This window comes from Falco peregrinus, chromosome 5 (genome assembly GCF_023634155.1).
Source record: "Falco peregrinus isolate bFalPer1 chromosome 5, bFalPer1.pri, whole genome shotgun sequence".
Classification (NCBI taxonomy): Eukaryota; Metazoa; Chordata; class Aves; order Falconiformes; family Falconidae; genus Falco; species Falco peregrinus.
The window spans coordinates 38215277-38236892 of NC_073725.1; the positions used below are offsets into that span (position 1 = coordinate 38215277).

The 21616-nt window shown below is 39.3% G+C and overlaps 1 long non-coding RNA gene across 1 annotated transcript in view; it reads left to right on the top strand.

Moving 5' to 3' along the window:
- LOC129784618 (uncharacterized) overlaps positions 1–17205 on the top strand; it is a 39120-nt gene extending 21915 nt beyond the window's left edge. The window contains exons 2-3 of the long non-coding RNA XR_008747566.1: positions 6249–6419; positions 17021–17205. This is a non-coding gene — a long non-coding RNA (uncharacterized LOC129784618). The remainder of the gene's footprint in view (positions 1–6248; positions 6420–17020) is intronic.
- Positions 17206–21616: the final 4411 nt, after the last annotated feature.

The window sequence follows — 21616 nt, forward strand, 5'->3', positions numbered from 1 at the left end:
AAAGAAAGTGAAATTAATCCAGGCTCTTCAGCCTTTGATTCTACTTATACATGATCGAGCCTGTGTAATCATAATGCTCCCAGTATGTACTGTGCCTATGGAAGTGCTTGGCACTTGGGAAACACTTCTGTTGATATATAAGAAGTAACAAGTTCTGTTCATTCACCTTCATAAGAAGTGACTAAGAAGTAACTTTGAACTTACTAATGATCAAATCTGTTGAGTAACAGATTTTGGTATTTACATAATCACTTTCCATGAGACCTTTAACCGAAGGAACAGCGATAGAAAAAAATCACTGGAAAGAGGACTGTGAATATTATTTTTTTAATTCTTTTTCTTCCTTTTTTCTTTGTAACAATTATCAGGCTGATAAAGTGAATAAGAATTGCCATTCCAACAACTACAGCAAAAAGAAATTAGCACCAGATGAGAAGTTTGATTTTGATTCTCACACAGATTGTGTCAAAACTGAGGTAACAAAATATTGGAAGGATATCTAAGCACAGGCTATGACCTCATTCTTCACAGAGAATGAGTGCTTTATTGTTGCTTCCTTCATCTGGGGGTATACCAAATGCTGTACTCACATGTGTGTCCAGTAATTCAAGCATCAGCCTCTCTTACCACTGGCCAGAACTTACTTAGTCTGTGTAGCCAGCTGAACAGGTTACTTGGGCAGAATTTTCCTGATTTCAGAGGATCTGCTTAGATCCATGCATCTGGTTATAACATTTGCTGATTTTTATTAGCATTTCATTTCTCAGTGCAGTACTTCACATATATCTTCATTGAATTTCACCTAGCTGCTTTTGAGCCACGTCCTGTCATGTGAATTTTGAGCCTGTTCTCCAAGCCCTTCTCAGGGCTTAGTGTCAATTAAAACATTTATAAATCAGACTGCGTTCTATTGTCCAAGTTGCTGATGAAAATATCAATGAGATGTGACTCCAGATTGGACCTTTCTGGGGCATCACATGAAAGAATCTTCTCGTTTGACATCACACTTTGTTACAAACAGCTCTCTGTGCATCTCTTTTATAACTGTTCAGTTCAGACCTCTTTGCTGCATGGCCAGCACCTCTTCTTAGGTCCAAATGTATAATGTCTGTTACTGCCACCTTTCCTGCTAAGCTATTTACCCTGTAAAGAAAGAAACTGGTTTGATGGAGTTTGGGTTTGACAAACACATTTAAGCTCTTGATTTGCCATCTTATTATTCTCTAAGTGCTTGTAATTAGATTGTTTAACAATTCCATTTAATCATAAGGCGAGCTGGCAGAGAATATTTTGCTCTCAAAGGTTTTCAAGGTGGCATCTAATTATGCCAACAAAACATCGCTGTCTGCATGGATTAAAACACAGGGGTCCCCAAGGTCATGCTGGAACTAGACCAACTACTACTGAATAAGCTGCTCTGGAAGTGGCCCCAATACAGAGCTACACAATAACACTGCAGTTCTAACCTCAGGGCAGCTGCTGATGGCTTTAATGGATGCCCTGCTGTGTCATGCAGACATACCTGTTATCTGGAAACTAGTTCAGGGGTGTCCAACACCGCTGTCATGTACTGGAGAATCTGCCCACCTGAGTCCATCCGGGGCACTGGTCCACAGCCCTGACCATGCAAGGAGGCTACATCAAGACACACACACTCAAATCAGAAAATGATAAATACTGTAGAACAGCGTAGTGACAAGAGCCGGCCAGTGCAACAGTTGTCTCAGCAGCTGCTCCTTAGACATCGTCTTTGTGAGCAGAAACAGTTTCAAACAGCTGAATGTTACAGAAAGCTTGAACCGACTCCTAGACTTTTTTCTAAAGGATACGTTCACAGTTCAGCACACCATACACTACGCAGGAAGACCACTTCAGTGACAAAAATATTCTCTTGTGGTCAAGAAATGTACAGAACCCAGAAGAAGCAAGACAAATAACTAATTTCACTCCAAAACATTTTCAAGTCATTTATTTTCCTTAGGTGATGGTAGTACTGATAGTTGATGATGTACCACACCAAATACAAACACCTGAAAATTACCCTGGTTATTTGCTATGGCTTGAAAGTAGTCTCTTAGGCACCGTGACACATTGCCCAGAAAGGTTAACAAGGGAAATCCCCAGGGCTGACAGATTTTTAATGGAAAGCATTCATCTCTGAATGTAGCTAACAGCAGCATCCCAGAGAAATGTTACAAGACTTCTGCTTCCCTGCAGAGTATTCTTACTAGTATTTTATTACAAGACTTCCTTTCAATATGCTGAAATGTGATCTATGTCTTATAGCAGGTTTTCTGTTTTTCTTGCTGCCAAAGAACTTATATAGCTTTTGCAGGTATGCAACAGCAAGGTAAAGTACTAATAGCTTGTTTAGCGTGCACATAGCAGATGCCTAAGGTTTCCTTTTGCAAATATATTTTGCTTGTATTTCTTGAGTGCTATTTGAATGAAAAGGGCATGGTTTCATACGTTTTAGAGGAGAAACACAATTTAAAGATATTTGTAAAATACATAAAGTATTGATTGTGGTGTATTGCAGACTTTCAAGCTAAAACACTGTTGAGAAAGGCTCTCATATGAACCTCTCTGTGTCATTGGGTGGCACTGTAGAGCAATTCTGACAGTTTTAACTTCTTACAGCTCAAAATGGACCTTTTCCATTATCTAATCTGACTTCCTACATACTGTAGGCTACAGAAATCCAATAAGGAGTTCATGTTTCACTCCAAAACTGTGCTTCAATAAAAGCATATTTTTCAGATGTAGCTTTTGACCTCAAGGAAAACCAGAACAAACATAATACTGCAAGTCCCTGATTTCCCTTTCTGATAACATAAACCAGTTTGTGTCTCAAACCTTAATCTCTCAGTTAAATGATTTGGACCATTTAAACATAACTAAGATAAAATACCTGTTTAGATTCCAAGTAAGCAAAAAGATGCATGTTCCTAGCATGGCAATAAACCAGACCAGCACTTAACTCAGCGTGACAGGTAATTCTCATTATGTGTCTCCTTATGGCAGCACCAGTCTCAGAAAGGATTGTTTACCTTTTATGAATGCCAGTACTCTGATGCCCCTACATTTCAATTCCATTTAAACCATTTCACTTTTGACTGACTTGATCATCTTGAGCCTGTCCTTTCTGCTAACAGTCTATTTTCTACTGGCTGCATAGAAGGTTGCAGCATGTCAATTTTTAAATTTAATTCCTCCAAGTGTGACTGTACACAATTCCCACTGTTCACGATGGCATCAGGCAGTGACTTTGTGCTTTGTACTGAGAGCTCTGAAGCTAAAGAGCAGATGAACTTGTGCACATGCTTTTATCTGTCGCTGTTAAGTAACAGGGCCTTGACCGCACTACAAGAGGGAGAGGTACATGCTATAACCTCTTCAGTTTCGTGATAAATTCAGACCTTTCTGTCTTTACTGCCAATCTCCAACAAACACTTATGAAAGCAGATTAGGAGTGCCTATGGGTACAGTTATAGCAGGAGGTCTAAAGAGTTGGTTTCCTGGGTACAGATGACAAGCCAGAGGGAGAGCACAGGCTCCAAACCTCAGTAGCACCCAGAACTATCTCCAGCCTCAGCTTCAGGTGACAGCCTGAGCTGGCCTTGGCATCCAGACCTCAGAAATGCTTCAGGGAGTGGCTTTTGGGTAGAATGATGACCAAAAGGCATTTGCTGCCGTAAGCAGAAAAAAAGACTCCACTCTACCAGTTCCTTCTGTGCACAAGAAAGATTTACTATGTATCTATAGATAAACATGACCTGTCTGTCATAAATCACTTCTTCCTAAATTGAGATGAGCTGTAAAACAGTCAAAATAAGTAGTCAACATTTTACAATATACTTATTTTCAAAAAAAATATCAAAAGCTGTTTCAAAGTGGAAAGATCAATATTCTATTCTGGAATGGTAAAACCCAGAGTACTTCAAGAGTATTTTTTCTTTTATTCAACCAGAAATTAATTTTGTAAAACCTGACATTTTTCAAAATATAATTATATTGTACATTTTGAAGTGCTTTCTTAAGACTCCCAACCAGTCTTATTTTTTTTCCTAAATATTTTAGAGCTTTAAGGCTGGGATAATCAACTTCTATGACCATCTCACATACAAAGTGAAGAAATGTCTTTGATTCTCTGTCCAGAAGAGATGAGAGGGGTTCCTCCCCATGGAGATTAGCAAGTAAAATCAAAAGACCTTGAGTTAGACATTTCTTCCTGTGCAATTTCCAGAGCCACAGTCTGTTTTTTGTATGAAGTCCCTGTGGGTGTCTATGAGCTAAGAAAATAAACAGAGCTTGTTTATTGTCAGCAACGAAGTAAAGGTCAATCTTTATAAGTGCTTGGACTGTCAGAGAGAAAAAAGGCTTGTATCATTTAGCATCAAAAGGAAGGGATAGGAAATAAACAGGTACAAACGCTCTTTCACTTGAATTAAAAATGCAGAACTTGTTAAGAGTCAAATTGGACTCTGTTTTGTCTCTGTGATATCCAGTTCTGATAAAGCACCCTGACCAAGACTCTGCTACCTTCTAGACAGTTCCACTCACAAAAAGAAAATTGTAGCTGTCAGCATTTCTCACAGAATTAAGACTAACAGCAGAGGAAAAGCCAAGACTGGCAAAAAAAAAGAGCTCATCTAGAGCATAATGGTGATACAGAATCCTATAGTGACCCAGCGCATTTACTGTTTTCATTAATGACCCTGGCCTCATTAGAAATGAGGGAATAAAACTGGCTGATGACACAAGGTGGAAGACACTGGGAACATGGATGAACATCATAGTGTCCTGCTGCAAGAACTAGATGACCCAGAGGCAAAAATAATAGAAATGAAATGTAAAAAATGTTACACGCAATGTCATGAGTTTAAGAGTAAAAATTTTTCCTGTAAGTGGGATAAGCACATTAGCTGGAAACACCAAACAGAAAAAGATCAAGCTACACTAATCTAAGATAATCAACAGTCATAAATGTGATGTGGTGTGAAAAAATAAAACATGATATTAGAGTGTAACAAGAGAGGGCTTTCTAGTAGAACTGGAGAAGTGATGGCACATACAATTTCAAAAGCAGAAGACAGGATGGGAAAAAAGGCACAGAAAATGTGGATATTGAAAATTCTAAGTTCACAATAATGAAATCAGGCCTGTAAGGAATACAGAGACATAGATAGGAATCGTTCTGTTGAACTTAGTGGAGGATGGGTGAATCTCCAGACTTATGGATGTGGCCTGGAAAGAAAAACCTCCATTTTATGTGTTTTAATCAAAACCACCTATTTATGTTATTTTAATCCAAAGGCCATTTAAGTCACAGTATTTCAATAGGCCATATAGGTTGTCCGCCTAGTCTTTCCATTAATCTGACTCAAAACACTTATGAAAATGATGTCCTGGAATGCTCCATAGTATTTATAATGGCTCCCATTCTTTGTTTAACACCTGTAATTCATCAAGCAATAGTAAAGTGCAGAACAAAAGATCACTGATCCTTCCCCAGCATCTCGACTGATATTGAGTGAAGTATGCACAACAAAAATAGGCAGGAAAATGTCTGAAATTTAGAAAAAAAAACTTTAAAAATTGTGATTCTGTTGAGGTCACTTCTTACTTTAGCTCCTCAATTTAAAACTTACCTGGCAGTTTTCCATTTGTAAATATAGAAGTTGTTTGGTTGTTTTGTGGTTTTTACTTTTCTGCATATTGCTGTATTGGTCAGGTAAGCGGTTGGTAGGATGACACAGAAAATCATTGTCAGTCTTATTTTCCTGGGCCAGAACAGAGCATAGTACATTCTTTTCAAGCAAGAAGTAATGGAAAAATCTATGAAAGTGTGAAGAAATTCATAAAGCATTATTCTGTCTTGCTACGTTCCACTTGCCCTCTACAAACGTAAAAAATCAGAAAAAAACAAAGTCAGAAAGTTCATTATTCCACTTATGTTGATTAATAGCGTATCACTAAAACTTCTGGTACCACTAACTAATTTCTAGGTGACTAAGGCCATCATGACTTTTATATAAATAATGTGTTTCAGTGCAAGTTTCAGCCAGTGATGCTAAGTAGCAACCATGACTTCATTAAAGAGAAATATCAGTGAACATCACCATAAATTTCACTTCCCCTATTTGCTATTTCAATATGCATCCCATCATTTTTAAGTTGTTGGTATTTGCTTTTGAAAAATGAGTTAGGTGTTACATAACTTTTCTTATTTCCAACTTCTTCCACAGCAGATCAGGCTCTTCATTGCAGTGAGCAATCTGAGCTCTCCAGTTGTGAAACAGACCTCTTAAGTGCTACTACACTTCATGACTTCAGGTATACAGACAGTAAGGGCAAAGAGATGCCTCCACAATCTGGATACTGTAAGACGTGAGTGTTGAAGGCAGACTGGAAAGCAGGTAAGCAGGGTGAAGGCTGACTGAAAAGCAGAGCAAAGGCTGACTGAATTACTTTGAGAAACATCTAGGGCAATAGGGAGTAATCCAATAGGCTATAAGGGTGGGGGAGGAGGAAATGGAGAACAAAAGGAGATTATATCTTTTTATACCTTGCTTTAAGAAATGTCTTAGTCCTCTTTTACAGTTATCTAGCCTATATAGAACTAATGTAGGCTATAACAGGGGTGGGTAAAGGAAAGGCCTCTACCTGGTCACATGGAAGAGAATCAGCTTTAGGTCGCAGCCTGTGATGTATGAACTGAGAAACTCTGAAGTAAAACTGGTTGCACTCTCAGCAGACTGATCTGTTCTTATTCCTACAGGGTGCTAACATTTAGCCTGGAAATATGTCTGTATGGTTTATAGTTTAATTGTTCTAATTTGCACATTTAACTCTGAAAGAATTATTCATTGCAAATCTTTCTCTCTAGGACTGTCAGTCCTGTCCTTCCATTTAATAAATATACAATATTAATATAGCTGCAACTTTCTCTGCTCTCATGAGACTCCAATAGATTATGTAAGTACTATCGTGTGAATTTCCTTTTATAAGCAGTTCTAATCCACTTAGATCCTTTTAGATCTAGGTGAATAGTACACAATAAGTCATTTACTGTGGAATTTGAACTCCTTCAATACAAATGGGTAGTAGGCCGCAATTTTCTCAAGCATTCACTTTCAAAAACAGTCATGCAGTAGTTGATATGAATGTTTATATTCTGGCCTCTATCAGATAGCCAAAATGCTGGTTTGTGTCTGAGCTATGAGCCATTCAAGCCTCTATTTTGTTTTGGATGTATGTCAAGTTTCCAGTATGAATGTTTATAGGTTTGAAGCTCGTTTTCTTTGTATGTGCTCCAGCCAGACCTTGTCAGTCAAATCCTAAGTAATATTGCAGACAGGTTATATTGGTAAGCATGTTCAGAAAGAGTGCATAACAGTAGTCAGAGCACAACAGAAGGCGCAGTCCCTAGCCCACCCACTGGCATTCTTGCAGCTCCTTCTTTTACCTCTGTTGCTTTGATCAATAGCCAAACCATACACTGTGCAAAAGTTTAGAGGCTGTCATTTTTTTCTTTCCTGAATCGTTCTCTAGTTTACATCACTGGAAGTCCAAAAGAATTTCAAAAGTTTCAGCACAGTTTTTTCATACCCACATCTGCCTAATACATAGAAGCCAGAGATTCCTGTCCCTATGTGATAAAAGTTATGAATATTCATACAGTAAAGGGATCCCCAAAAGCTATTGTAAACATTAATAAATACTACCTTGCTTAAAAATAACTCATTATTCTAAATGCTAATGCATACTGTCATTAAAGCTGAATATTTAGAAAGGATTTTCTAAACAGCACCCATTTCAAAATGAATATATTATTCAAGTTTTTGGTACACTTTTTGTCTGTCCTAGTAGGGACAGATTTGTCTGTCCTAATAAGACATTTTTATTAAGAGTCATGTGCTAAGACCACCATCTCTTAGAAATCTAAGAGCCTCATTCAGATGCTGAATATCTGATTCCAGCACAGAATCCTGCCTGTGTTTTAGCAGTCTTTTAAACATTCTTGCCACTTTGAAACAGGCTCTTTCCATCTTGCATCTATGTATCTAGTCAGCTAGTAAAAAACTCGATGTGTATGAAAAAGAAGCACTTAGAATAAGCCAGATTTAAAACTATATACATTGTATTGTCACAATGTTCCGTGTGTCCCCAGCTCCTTTATGAATAGAATGTACATGGATATGTACAATGTGGCAATTTTGTTAAAACAGAGCTGAAATCTCTTTCCAGTTGTTCTTGAGATGAGACAACTTAAAAATTAACTAGCATTGTTGCCATTCTGTGCAAGGTTTCCCTTCTTGCTCCAAGATCCCAGGTGGAAATGCAGAAAACCCAGCCCAGCTGCCCTCTATCTGTGTAATTCTCTGTATCTTGTCATGTCATTGTTTAAGGGCCTGGACACACCCTGGCTGACTCAGCATGGTGTTTACGAGGCAGCTGCATGTAACAACAGCCCTCTCTTGGAGCTACATCTAAGCTGCTGCAGAGATCCCTTTTCCTTATGCTATTAAAACAGTACTTTGCCTACTTGGAAATTTCTATTATCTGAACATCATTCATATTAGGCATCTTGGAGAATTTGTTTTATTGGTTTTTTGTTGTTTAAAATGATCTTTTTCTGGGACTCTGATGTCAAAATACATCAGTATAGCTAAAAATCAGTACTGTAAATGTTGAGAGAAGGCAGAGGTGTTCTCAGGTTAACTGATTGCTGCGATTTCTTATACTGAGTCCTCAGTCATCTTGTATCAACACATATATACCACAGAAATGCTTTATAATTTAAGTCTTCTGTATTCTTCCAAAAACATTATTTTGCTACAGCAAACCAAATAATATCTGCCAGAGGATATGATGTGATTCATGTTGGCTGAACTGAATACTGAGGAGGTGTTTTTTTAGTGATAAATGAGAATGAAATAGAAACAGCAGAAAAACACATTTGCAGGTGATATTGTAAGGACCAAATGAGATAGATTGGATTAGCACAGATAGTAAAGGACAACAAACTTCTCAAAATGTGGCAGGAGGCATTATTGTTCTCTAACAAATCTGTTCTACAGCATTCAGCTACAGTAGCAGAGAAATGCTTCAGCAGTCAGCTGGTCCGGCTCTCTGGGTTTGGCCCCAGCTCCTGTGTTCTTTTCCAGCTCACCTTGTGGGGTCCCTGGGTTTTGGGACTCTGCCAAGGGCACTTCTCACCTCCTCAGCCTCCTCCATGCTGCAAGGTAGAGACTGGCACACAGCCCTGCTCTGGGAATACCCTGGCTCATGTTTGCTGTTCTTTCTACCTCTTGCCTTTTACTCCTGATATCAAGAAGCTAGCTGTGAGACTAAGTGTTTATCCAGCACCAAAATTTTCCTAGCCCACTCCAGTTTCTGCCAAGCTAGCAGTGGTTATCTCAGTGTGCCATGGCATGGCCTTGCAGTGCTGGAGCAGTGCCTGGGGAGGTGTACACAAAGCCACGGTCTGAACTGAAGCCAGTTACGGAAGGTGATGGAAGTGGGAGTAAAGCAAGGAGAGCGTATGGAATATCTTGGGACAAAAGTATCTCCAGTAAGGCCAAACTACACAGCAAAGCTGAAGAAAGCGACCTGTACTATTGCTGTAATGGGGCAGGGCTTGAGGATGGGGCAGAGGAGCATAAGACAGAGGATTTCTGGTTCAGATTATTCAGTTGCAGACAGACAGCTAATGCCACTTCATGTCCTCATCCCCTTGCAAGTACCATCCGGAGTTTGGACTCCGAGTGGAATAAGACTAACGTGAACAGGAATAAGTTGCATTTTTAAACTTCAACTAATGACTACAGAAAAGAAGAAAGAATCAGTCAGGATTATAGCTTAGTCAAGAGGCATGCATGCCTTGGAAAATGCTGTGCTTTGCACTGAAAGGCAGTGGGGAAGGGTACAAATATTTGCATTCTGGCATTTTTTCCCAGAAGCTTCTCCAAAAAGTGCTGTAGCTGAATGAAAGACTTCCACTCAGATGGTCATATTCAGCATCTTGCCACATTCTTGGCACTGAGGTACAGGTGGCTCTTTGAGCTGTGGGAAAGCTCAGTTTCCCTGAAGCCTCATTTGCTGAAGATCTGGTAACTGTTTCCCTGCACCTGGCTGCTGAGGCTTCAACAACCAACACACTGGTGAGGTTCCTGGAAACATCTACCTCCCCACCCAGCTCACAGCCAAGCTGATCCCTGCAGGTCTGTGTTTTGTTTGTTTTAAGGTGCACTGAACCCAAAGCTTTTATTTATGCATTTATTTTAAACAAGCTAAATAAGAGATCCCTCCTGTGCTGGGTGGCTGTGACAAGCGGGCTAATACCAACTTTGCCCCAGGCCACTGGTCAGAAATGAAAATGAATTACTCCCAGTGTCACCTGGTGACCTGGTTATGACAGGAAGATACGGAATAGAAAGTTGGTTTTTTCTTCACACAAGCTACAATATGTTTTTCTCTTCTCTGAGCAGTTCCTTTGCATGACTTAGATCCTAAAGGGCTGTGACCCAACAAAGAGGCTGTAAGAAAAGGAAAAATTCAAGAAGAAATCAATGTTTGAGGTTCACTCAGTTTTAGGTATAGACACTAAGGGTACTAGAAAAATGGGAGGAACAGAATAAGGAGAAAGCTATGGTATACAAAGGAATTGTAATTCCACAAATGAAAAACTAAACTAAAAGTCTCCATTTCTACTCCAAATTGAATTCATATCATGTCAAAGCTTGTTCTTAATAGTAAAACCAATCTGATATGACAAGAAGGAATATTCTCCTCTCCTGAATAAAGCATCCTGTTTATCAGTCGTCATCGCAGCCTCCTGAACAGAACACTACCAAAACATTTATGTTTAAGACCTAATGTTTAAAAGCTATGTTAGTGTGCTACAGGTATCAATGAAGAAAAAGAAATTCATATTTATTATTTTTGTCACTTTTGCCTCCCCAGTCATTCCGTCCCCAATTGCAACGCACCCCTCCAAAATTCAGGTCCCTCTGAAGCATCTAGGAATTGTCTACCCTGTTCTTGTTCAGCCGCTGTTGAGAGATATGAGTGTCATTCAGAAACTGCTGGCAAAACACATATGAATGAAGAATATGAAACTTTTGTCGGATACTGTATTTCCAGATCAGCGGAGTATTTCAGTATTTCACTAAGACCAACTAGCCTACACAGCATCATCCATAGAATAGGAAGTCTGATAAGATTCCCTGAGACTCAGCTCTGCAGTCTCAGTGCTGGGGGCTTGAAAAGTTAACTTCTAGAATGCAAAACCAGTAAGCACCATGGTGCAAGAGAAGGCAAGGACCAAGCTGTAGGCATAGCAGTGCACTGAGGCGGCCTCCTGTGTCTATGCTGCAAAGAGGCAGCTGAGTAGTTACAGAGGCAGCAGCAACTTTGCCATCTCTTGGGCTTGCTCCTATGCAGTGGTGGCAGGAGCCATGTCGGGAAGGGACTGTGTGCTCCTGGGACAGTAGTTCCTTGTGGGTTCAGGACAGCATGTCGCATGTATCAGATGCCCTCGGTCACAGGTCTGTACTTGGCAAAGAGTAGACTCTGCACTGCAGCAAAGTTGCGTGCTCTGCAGGCAGAGCAGCACCACCGATTCCTTCACCAGATTTATGCTACAGACACGGCATGTGCCATCTGCCATCTTGGGCACTTTTTAACTCCTGGAGATCATATTGGAGTTTTTAAAACAATTTCCCCAAAGAGTTTCCCAGTTGTTTATACAGTGCCTGTTGAAAAGAACTGTGGGTACAATATCTTTCATATAGTCTTTCATATAATCTTGCTGATTTTTGTTGAATGTTCATTTTCTGTTTGCAGTAAAGGTAGGCATACATTCAGTTGTGCTGAACTGCATGGCATCCACTAAACGAGACGTCAGCTTGAGTATTACAAGCATTGAAGTCGACTTAGCCATGAATGTTATCCAAATACTGAGTCCAGCACCAAATTTCTTGTAGTACTTCAGGTGTCTCACTTAAAAGCAGATTAGGCACCTCTGTGCTGTTATGCCACACAGACGATATGTCAGTGTTAATGAAGCTTTGGAAAGTCTCATATAATTTTATTAATGAAATACAGACACTTCATATATTTGTCTCTCTTTAAGGGTGACAGGGGCCCACAGTTAACACAGTCATTAAAGATAGAGATAAGGCGGCAGTAATTTTGTCATTCAGAACAATAATTATGTTATTCACTGCTGCTCTGTAGAAGGCAGGCTGGCTGTGATGATAGCTGGTTGCATGTGGTAGCCCAGAACAATGAAGGCTGTAAGGCAGAAATACTGATGGATAATGTAAACGGGAACTGCACTCAGCTCTTCCAAAAGTGAAATTAGAGCTGTGAGAATTTTGGTAGAAGACAAAAATTCTTTGCAACCAGATTTTCTTTTATAAAAATAGATTTAGTTCACTGACATTTCATAGAATCATAGAACCATAGAATAGTTTGGTTGGAAGGGACCTTTAAAGGTCATCTAGTCCAAGCTGCCTGCAATGAGCAGGGACATCTTCAATTAGATCAGGTTGCTCAGAGCCCCATCCAACTTAACCTTGAATGCTTCCAGAGATGGGCCACCCACCACCTCTCTGGGCAACCTGTGCCAGTGTTTCATCACCTTCATTGTAAAAAAATTCTCTTTTAAGTGTAAAACCATTACCCCTTGTCCTATTGCAACAAGTGTCTGTCCCCATCTCTCTTTTAAGCCCCCTTTAAGTACTGAAAGGCTGCAGTAAGGTGTCCCCAGGGCCTTCTCCTCTCCAGGCTGAACAACCCCAACAGAGGGCTCCAGCCCTCTGATCATCTCCGTGACCCTCCTCTGGACCCGCTCCAACAGGTCCGTGTCTTCCCTGTGCTGGGGACCCAGAGCTGGGTGCAGCGCTGCAGGTGGGGCCCCACCGGCGCGGAGTATGGGGGCAGAACCACCTCCACTGACCTGCTGGCCACGCTCCTTTGATGTGGCCCAGGGTACAGTTGGCTTTCTGGGCTGTGAGTGCATGTTATCAGCTCAAGTCTGGCTTTAATTTACCTTTTAATATAGCTTTTAATAATAGCTCTTAATTTGCCTTACGAATGCTTCTCAGTTCTAGGATAGGGTTCTGGTATAAGCCAGATACATACACCTGAAAGTAGGCAGGATATTGAGGCTCCTTTACCCACAACAAACACTGTGGTCCAAAAGAGCAATTTGAAATGGGGCCTCTTCCAAACGAGCACACTGACCACTGCTGGCTTGGATAGGCTTGCTCCAATTTTTGCAGTTTCTGAGAGATCAGATTTGAAATCTAATGTGAAGAGAGTTTTGTTTTGTGTGTTCTAAATCTTGATACTTTCCATTAAAAGGAATTTGTTATCCAGACAATGTATAAAAAAATTGATATTAAATATTTTTACAGATTCTCTGAGGTTTTCCTGCCATCAAAGGTTCAGAAGTGTGTATGATTGTGTAATATCATCAGAAAGTCCTTTCAAGATTTCAGGTTCATTTCAAAAGATTAGATCAAATCCCTAGGTCTTAACTTTTGTATAAGACTATATTTTTGACAAAAGCATTCCCTGGAATTGTTGCTTCACAACAGCTTTTTTTCCACGGCACTTTCATTCCTTCTTGTACCTGACCTTGGGCAGTCTATCTCAAAAAAATCCAAACCTAAACCCCTTAGACTGATTGTTAAACTCTGGTAATCAGAGGTGGCAGATGACAAATTTAATTGTGTTGCAGTATTACTAGCACAGTTTTCTGTGTGAGGGATTGTACATAGTGAAGCACACAAAGGAAGAAGGACGTTAAGCAAAACGAGGTCAAGTATTTTATTGTTCAGCACAGCTAAAAGCTAATCTCACCCCACTGAAATTAACAGAATTGTTGCTACAGGTTAACAGATGTGAAGAGTCTGTCCTGGATCTAAAGAAAAGGAAGTAAAATAATTTTTCCTAAGAGTGCTTGAGTGTCCACAGAACCTTTCCCATCCATGCTGGTAATCATATGGACCCTCTCTTAATACACTGACATGCTGTGATTTTTTCTTTTTAGGCTAAAAGAGATTATGAGATAAATAAACATTTGCATGAAGGTGAAAAAAGCAAAAACAGGTGGTAACAGAATAATAGGAGTAAGAAGACAGCTCGCTTTACCAGGCATATCAGTGTGTTGAAAGAGCCTGGTCATCATGATAACAATGACCTTTCTTGGCAAAATATTTACTTCTGTTTTTCACTACATTTTGTCCTTTTGCAATTATGCATCAAAGAAAACCCAGATTTTTTACTACTGTTTGTTGATGTTATTTATACCTGAAGTCTTTGCCATTGCCAGTCCTTGTATGGAAGGATGAGTGTTCCCGTTCTGTCTTTGCAGTACAGCCACAGGCTTAATCAGCAGCAGAACTCCTAATTCAAGCTTGTCACTCACTGCTGGAGAGCCAGCCAGTTCCACTGGTGTCTGCAAGACTGGCCACTTTGCTGTGCTGACAACAGGCCTACAAGTGTACAGCCTGCTGTCCCCAACAGACAGGGCAAGGCATATGTGCAAATGGTATTTATTTTCACCTCGGATCTGGTGGTGCATCTGTGATGCAGAAAGAAAAAAGAAGTGAGGTTTTTCATCCGAGGTGTTATGCAAAATGAATTTTAAGAGGGCGCTAAATCCCAGCTCCTGGAGAGATACACACCTATACTGATTAATGTATAGCTACCTATCTGTCCAAATGCCAGCATTTATCTAGCCATTTCAGCAAAGAACTCCTCCTATCATAGGAGGCTATTACTCTTGGTAGCTCTCGGGACCATATCAGCACTTCTATAATCACATTTGCACTCCTTGTTATGGAAGAAATGAACTATTTATTCTCAAAAAGGAGAAATATGTTTGGGCATGTCCAGTGAAAATTGAAGTTATATAATCTGTTACAATGCAGAAGTGGGACTGCCTTCAGGCACGAGTGAAACACGACCAGTGAATGTACAGCAAACCTGCTGATAAGACTATCTGTCATGGTCAGGTATGCAGGAGCTGAAGAGAGAGTACAGACCATTTTACTTCTTTTTTATTTTACTGCAGCCAGCTAAAAGCCAGAATTTTAATATTCTGTAGGTATCTTAAAGAAAAGAAAAAAAGATAAATATTTCATTGAGCTTGTTGGCCAGCTTTATCAGAAGGGCAGAGGTCTCAATGATAATTAAATGCCTACAAAAGTTATAAAAGGGTGCAGAGAAAAGGTCGATGTGTGAATATATGCAAATTCACTCCACCACCTTGTACGTATTAACACTGTTATTTTGCTGGCCAATCTCTTGCAACTGCAGCAATCTGTGCTTTAGGGAATGATGCCACACAAATATAAGGCAGAACCGAGAGCCTTTGGCCAAGGTTCCCACCAGATTTTACATTAAGGGACAAGACATAGCCAGGCTGCACCAGGCTTCTGGTGCTTGTGGAGCTAATTGTTTCCAAATACATTTCTTCCTACTTCAGAGCTCTTGGAGCAAGAAAGGGCTGTAAGTGACAGAAAGGTCCAGCTATGGGATAAAGGGTCTTCGTGGCTTCTGGCTATTGCCTTGCCCTCATTGTCCCACAGAGATCCTCTGGACTACCTCAAAATGTATTTTCTCTGACATGACTAACCTATTTATCCCTGAAGTGCCCTTTCTTAATGACTACTTTTCATGTCCCTACAGATTATTTCCTGCTTTAGCAGTATGATCCTCTTACTAACCAGGTTTTAGTGCTTTGCATAGACTTGAAACATTTGGTAAACCAATCTTGCAAACAATGAGCCACTATACAGTTACTAAAGGTCTTCTGTTAAAAATATTTAAATAACTAGGAAGAATGAAAAAGATATCTGTAAATGTTTGGCGTCTTCAAGTGAATAAAAAATGTATTTATTATTATTGCATCTATGAAAAGACAGCCCTTCCTAGAAGCAGGACAAACTCATCAACTAGTTTATAGTGAGAAAGCACTGTGTCATTTTTTTAACTTAAATACATATTTTGAATTATTATTCTTGCCTATTCTCTTCTCTGGCCTTAATTTTCCCACTCCTCCCACCACTCCTCCATTTTTGTAATTTCTTAATTATTTGGATATTTCTGTCATTGAGTGAATAAGGAGGTGCAGCTTGCTGAAATAAACTGGTACTTACTTGGAATCACAGATGCAAAACGAATGACATTCTTTGCAGTTAATAGAACTTCAATATTTCTAGAACACCTGAGGTTTCAGTGTCCTTATCAAAGTTTACTGAATTCATGGACATAGCTGTGATCTTTTGCAATATCTGCAATGGATATAAAAGTTTAATGTGGTTCATAAAACTGCATAAAGAATAAGGAAGAAAAATCTGATGACTACACAACAATATTTTTTTTTTGAAAGGGTTTCAGCTGGTCCTAGAATTACCCTGTCATACTTTTCCTTTCCTGTTTTTTTGTAAGGAAAAAAAAAGTTGATTTATCAAAGAATAAATCCTTTCCATGGAAAGACAGATATCAGATGTGACTATTTAAATATTCAGAATATTCATCTTTGCATAACTAACATCAGAGGTTATAAGAAACAGAAGGGAGACAATCTACATCTCCCTCCCACCTTATTTTTAGGAGGAGAGAGAAAAGCTTTAATAATAGGGACACCAATTTAGCTTAGTGGTACAGTGAAATACTGTTCATTTAAAGGAAAAAATGAAAACAAGATCATAGCAGGATCAAGAATATATGGTTATCAATTGTGACATCTACACAAATTAAACCCCACAGAAAATAAGACCTTGATGAGACACTTAAAAACTTTGAATATTAACAAATTTGTCATAATTGATTTTGGTTAGAAATCTCCTTTGTTTAAGAGTAACTAATGAAATATATTGCCCTTGCGCTATGATTAATACTGTTTGGTGTTAGCTCACTAGGATAAATGATTGATGGACTTCTTTCATGTCCTCTATACAGTTACAGCTTAATTGTTCTGTCTTACCTACTGAAACAGGTTTGGGTCTGTTTCCTTCTGCAAGTCTGAGCACCTCAGAGGAAGCTGAAGAGGAATGGATCACTGAGAAGCAAAATTCTTGAACAGGCATTCCCTATGGAGAACTCAGGGCAGAGTCTGCAGCCCTTCCGCTTGCCTCACAGACAGTATGATAGACATAAAAGTGATAAAACTCATTTGAAGGATGGCTGTAGTCAGTTACTCACAGATAAAACAGAGTATAAAACCCAGCCAAAACTAACAAACCCAAAACTGTGTATGTAGGTTGGTCCTTGACATGTCATCTTAATACATCATGTGTCTTTGTATGAAAAACAGATTTGCTTCTTGCATTTTAACTGAGAACCAAAGAAAGTATAATTTTTTTCTCAAGGTATTAAGAGTAGGGTCTAATTAATTATTAACTATGAATATTTTATACACTCTTTTTTGGTCTTTTTCCCATTGATGCATAAATCCAGATTTTCCCAACCTAATACAGGTCTCTGAATGGTATATGCAGGCAATTTATACCACTGGGTGGCTCTTGAACTTCATCCACCTATTATTTCTATGAACATGGCATAGTTTTTCCTCTGATAGAACCATAAATTTTAATCAGCTGGAGGATAGCTGTTGCCTAAATCGGAATATAAAGGATTTTCTATAGTCTATTTATGACTTATCAGATGAAAATTCAAAGTTCATCAGATTTCTAGGATAGGTTTTCTTTTTTAAAATCTGAATGTTCATGCACATTTATGCATTTGTTCTTACGAATACTGCAGAAGCAGACTAAGCTTAGGGCAAGATTATCATCAAATTTCTCTCTGTTCTGTCTAACCTGCCCTAGGGAGCAACAATAAAAAAATTGGTGGGCTCAAGTAGAAACAAGGAACCCAAATGTTCTACATAGGTGACGTAAAGGGCTTTCCTAAGAATAAAAGAAGTCTTTACAAGATAATCTGAGAATTTTATAAGGTACTTCATGTATACATTTTACCTGCTTTTTGGGAACTGTTGTACAATTAGTCTTTTTTTTTAATTAATCACTGAATTTTTCACCCATGCCTAAGATTTATTTAGTGACAAAAGACCAAGAAATGCTAGACACTGAATCATTACACTGAGGCAAAGATTAGTGATGACAACCTGTGCAAACGGCACTATGAACCTTCTGTAATGAGAGGCTGCTGAATGATATCAGAAAAAAGAAACTGGTTGATTCATTTCTTAGACTAAAGTAGCACCTATAGCTGTAAAACGGCCCCACTGTGTTCAGCAAGTAATAAAGACTTACCATCTCTGTCCTAGACTGCTTTGTACTAGTAAGATCTTAAAAGGGCTGTGATGCTGCCAATAAATCCGGCTTGTGTGACCCCAGGTGTGTTACTGGAAAGGACACCCCTGCAAAGGAGACCTTTCTCTCCTTTCCAGGCTAGTACCACTTTGGGGATACTCTCCCTCAGTCCAAACAGCACTGCACCAGCCCACGGACTCATGTGCAGAGAAGGAAGCAGTATAATACATACTCAATAAGCAGCTATCTGCTGTATGTTGTTTACCTTAGGCTGGACAGAGACTTGTCAGACGCAGTGAAAAGAGGATGCCTAGTTGTACCTTGGACTTGACCCAGTGCAGTGATCACGTACTATATGGGTGCTCTGTGCCACTGCACTGTGGGCAAGGGAAGCTTGTGTGCAGGGAAGGGGAAGGGGTCTAGTCCCACCACCATTCCCTTTCTACAGGCCCACAGACTGCTCTGGTCAGAAGCACAGCAGGGGCATCCCATTTTTTTGTGCCCAGCAGCCAGGGTGCATGGAGAGACACCTTCCCAAAGGTGCTCCCCTCCCTCATCTGGCCACTACTGCTCTCTCACCTTTTTCTTCAGCAATCATGCTGAAAGGGCTCAGTAATAGGTATCAGGTATCAATAACGCCCTAGGTTTCACCTATATTTATATTACCTACAGTATATGTAAATTACCCATAATAGGTATTATAGGTATAGTAACGCCCTAAAGAACATGTATGTGACACACATCCTCACTTCATCAGTAATTTGCCATTAAAAAGGTAACACAATGGAATGCATAAAATATATGAACATCCTCATGTATGTAATAGTCCTTCTGGTCCTTCTGACCCTATGACACTCCACAGGGCTTGGGGGGGGGGGGGGGGGGGGGGGCAGAAAAAAAGCAGAGCACTGTGTTAATGAAGAACAGCTATCAAATTAAAAGGTAAATACTGATTCTCGATTCTCAAAATCTCACCTAAGAGGCTGTTTTAGCTTGCTCTGAACAGAGGCCTCTCAGCCCAAATGGAGGCAAATAGCAATGGTACTGGGAAATATAAAATTAACTGGCCTGAAGCAGGCACTAGGGACAAGCTGCTCTGTATTCTTTGAAGAACAATCTGACATTCAGGATTCTTGTGGTAAGAAGTAAAGTTACTGACCTGCAAGACTCAGCTACTGTGCCTGAAGCTATCCATGGAGAAATGAGGGAATGAGAAGCAGACAGCTAGAGAGCTGCAGTCACAGCCAGAGCACAAAGGGGCATTCAGCTTAAAATCAGATGTCAGAAAAAATGAAGCAAGGAGTACTACTTCAGAATGGAAAGACTTCGTAGGAAAGCTGAAAGAGAAAATCCAGTCTGGCATTAAAAGTGTTACTGCAAAATTGCTGAAGCTGAGCTGTCTGCAAGAGACACCACACATTCAAGCGATGCAGTCAGTATGAAGTGTGAGGTGTTGTCACCATTTCTCACCTCTTGGGCTCTATGGTAAAGCTAGCTGCCTGATGGAGAAATTGCATAATTTTCAACATAAGGTTTAATTATTAAAGAAAGTGAAAGAAATTACCTAAAGGGACACTGACATTTTAATTTTTTCTTTTCCAAAATAAAAAATAAGAGGTGGAGCAGCAGTCAGGAAAACACAAATCTGCTACAGCTAGGAAAATCTAGAGTTCTTATATAGTACCAGTTCTAGAAGATGAGGTCATTTTCAAGTCATTCAAGACGCAAATCCATATCTCAGACAATCAAGAAAATACTAGTGATAAGCTATTCAAAAATTCCCAGCAGAAGATGTAAACAACAAGAAGGAAAATGCAAGGGAAAAGACTAGTCAACACATTGGCAAGTAGAAAATTGCAAAGACTAGCAATGAATGTGGGTTTATTTGAGAGAAGTGTACTGTTCAAGGCAAAATACATGAGACACTTTTTTTCTCTAGAGAAACAGAAGAATAATAAGCAGGAGACCAATGTCTGGACTAACAGATGGAAATAAAAATCATCAGTTCTTCCCAAGACAACCCCAGGCACCAGAACTGTCCATAAGAGGAAGAATTAGATCTCCAAGACAGAGAATATACTTGTCTTGGACTGGAATGTAATCAGTCCAAGCACGGACAGTGGCAAATGTATTTGAAAAAAAGTACTCTGGGAATTTACAAAGAGAAATCAAACTACATTCAATTGTGGATATGACACAATAGGAACCAAAAGGCATTTGTCATTACAGTCAAGACAAACCTTCTTCCAGACTGCCAAGGTCCTTCATGACTTCAAACTCTTTGATTAAACTTAAAAGTTATAATCTATGACTTTTGCCTTCAAAGCAGATTTTATAGAACTAAAGGTGTGGTTCTCTTCAGCAATCAAAGAGTGAATGGTTGGTGATCTGAGGACACATAGCACTTGCTTCCTGTTTTCTTTGCCTTTTAATTCAAATCTTAGCAGTAAGTCTGTCCACCGTTCTCCTGAACAAAAGTTTTTCTGCCCAGCAAACACTGACAGATATACTAGAAATTCTGAAAATATGTCCTGCTTTTGGCTGAAGAATACCTTAAACTCAAGATTATAAATAACCCAGAAACTGTAATCTCCAAAAATGGGACGTGAGTTAGGCTACTAATCTGATGACAGGTGTTTCTCTTAGCATATTCTTAAACAGATGCTTAAAAACTCTCTTGAAGCCATTTTTTTAAAGAGCTGACAACTGCACATCCTTTAAGTTCTTTGACATAAACTAACCAGAGAGGTATTGTCTTCCCACCCTTCCTTAATCCTTACAGGGGTTTTCTCTTTCAAGCAACAAAATTTAGCCTCTGATAAATAAAAAATACGACTTTTTTGCATTCCATAGACATTCTTCTGCACTCATATCAATATGTCTTGACATTCTGCAGCCTTTTCTTGCTCTTCTCAGAGGGACAAGAATTAATTTTTCTTTTTTCTTCTCAACTAATTATTCATGTTTTTAATTTGATAGAGAAGAGAATGAAAAGTCTGTAACGGTCCCAAGCTGCCTGGGAAGATTATTCAAGATTAGACAAGATCGATTCTGTCAGACATTTTTCCAGCAGATGTACTAGTATAAGAAGTTAATGCTGATTTGTCCTATGACTGCTGTTACACAGAAGTTTGAAGTGTTCTGCTGTGATCTTATAATAAAACAATGCTTTAAAGTGACATACCAAGATTGCCAGACAAAATAAAGACAGTCACGCACCTCATCATGTTCTATTCCAAGTTTTCATCATTGTCTCATTGAATGCCCAACACTTGCATATTCAAAATTAGCAAAAACTGTCCTCCTAATGAAAAGTA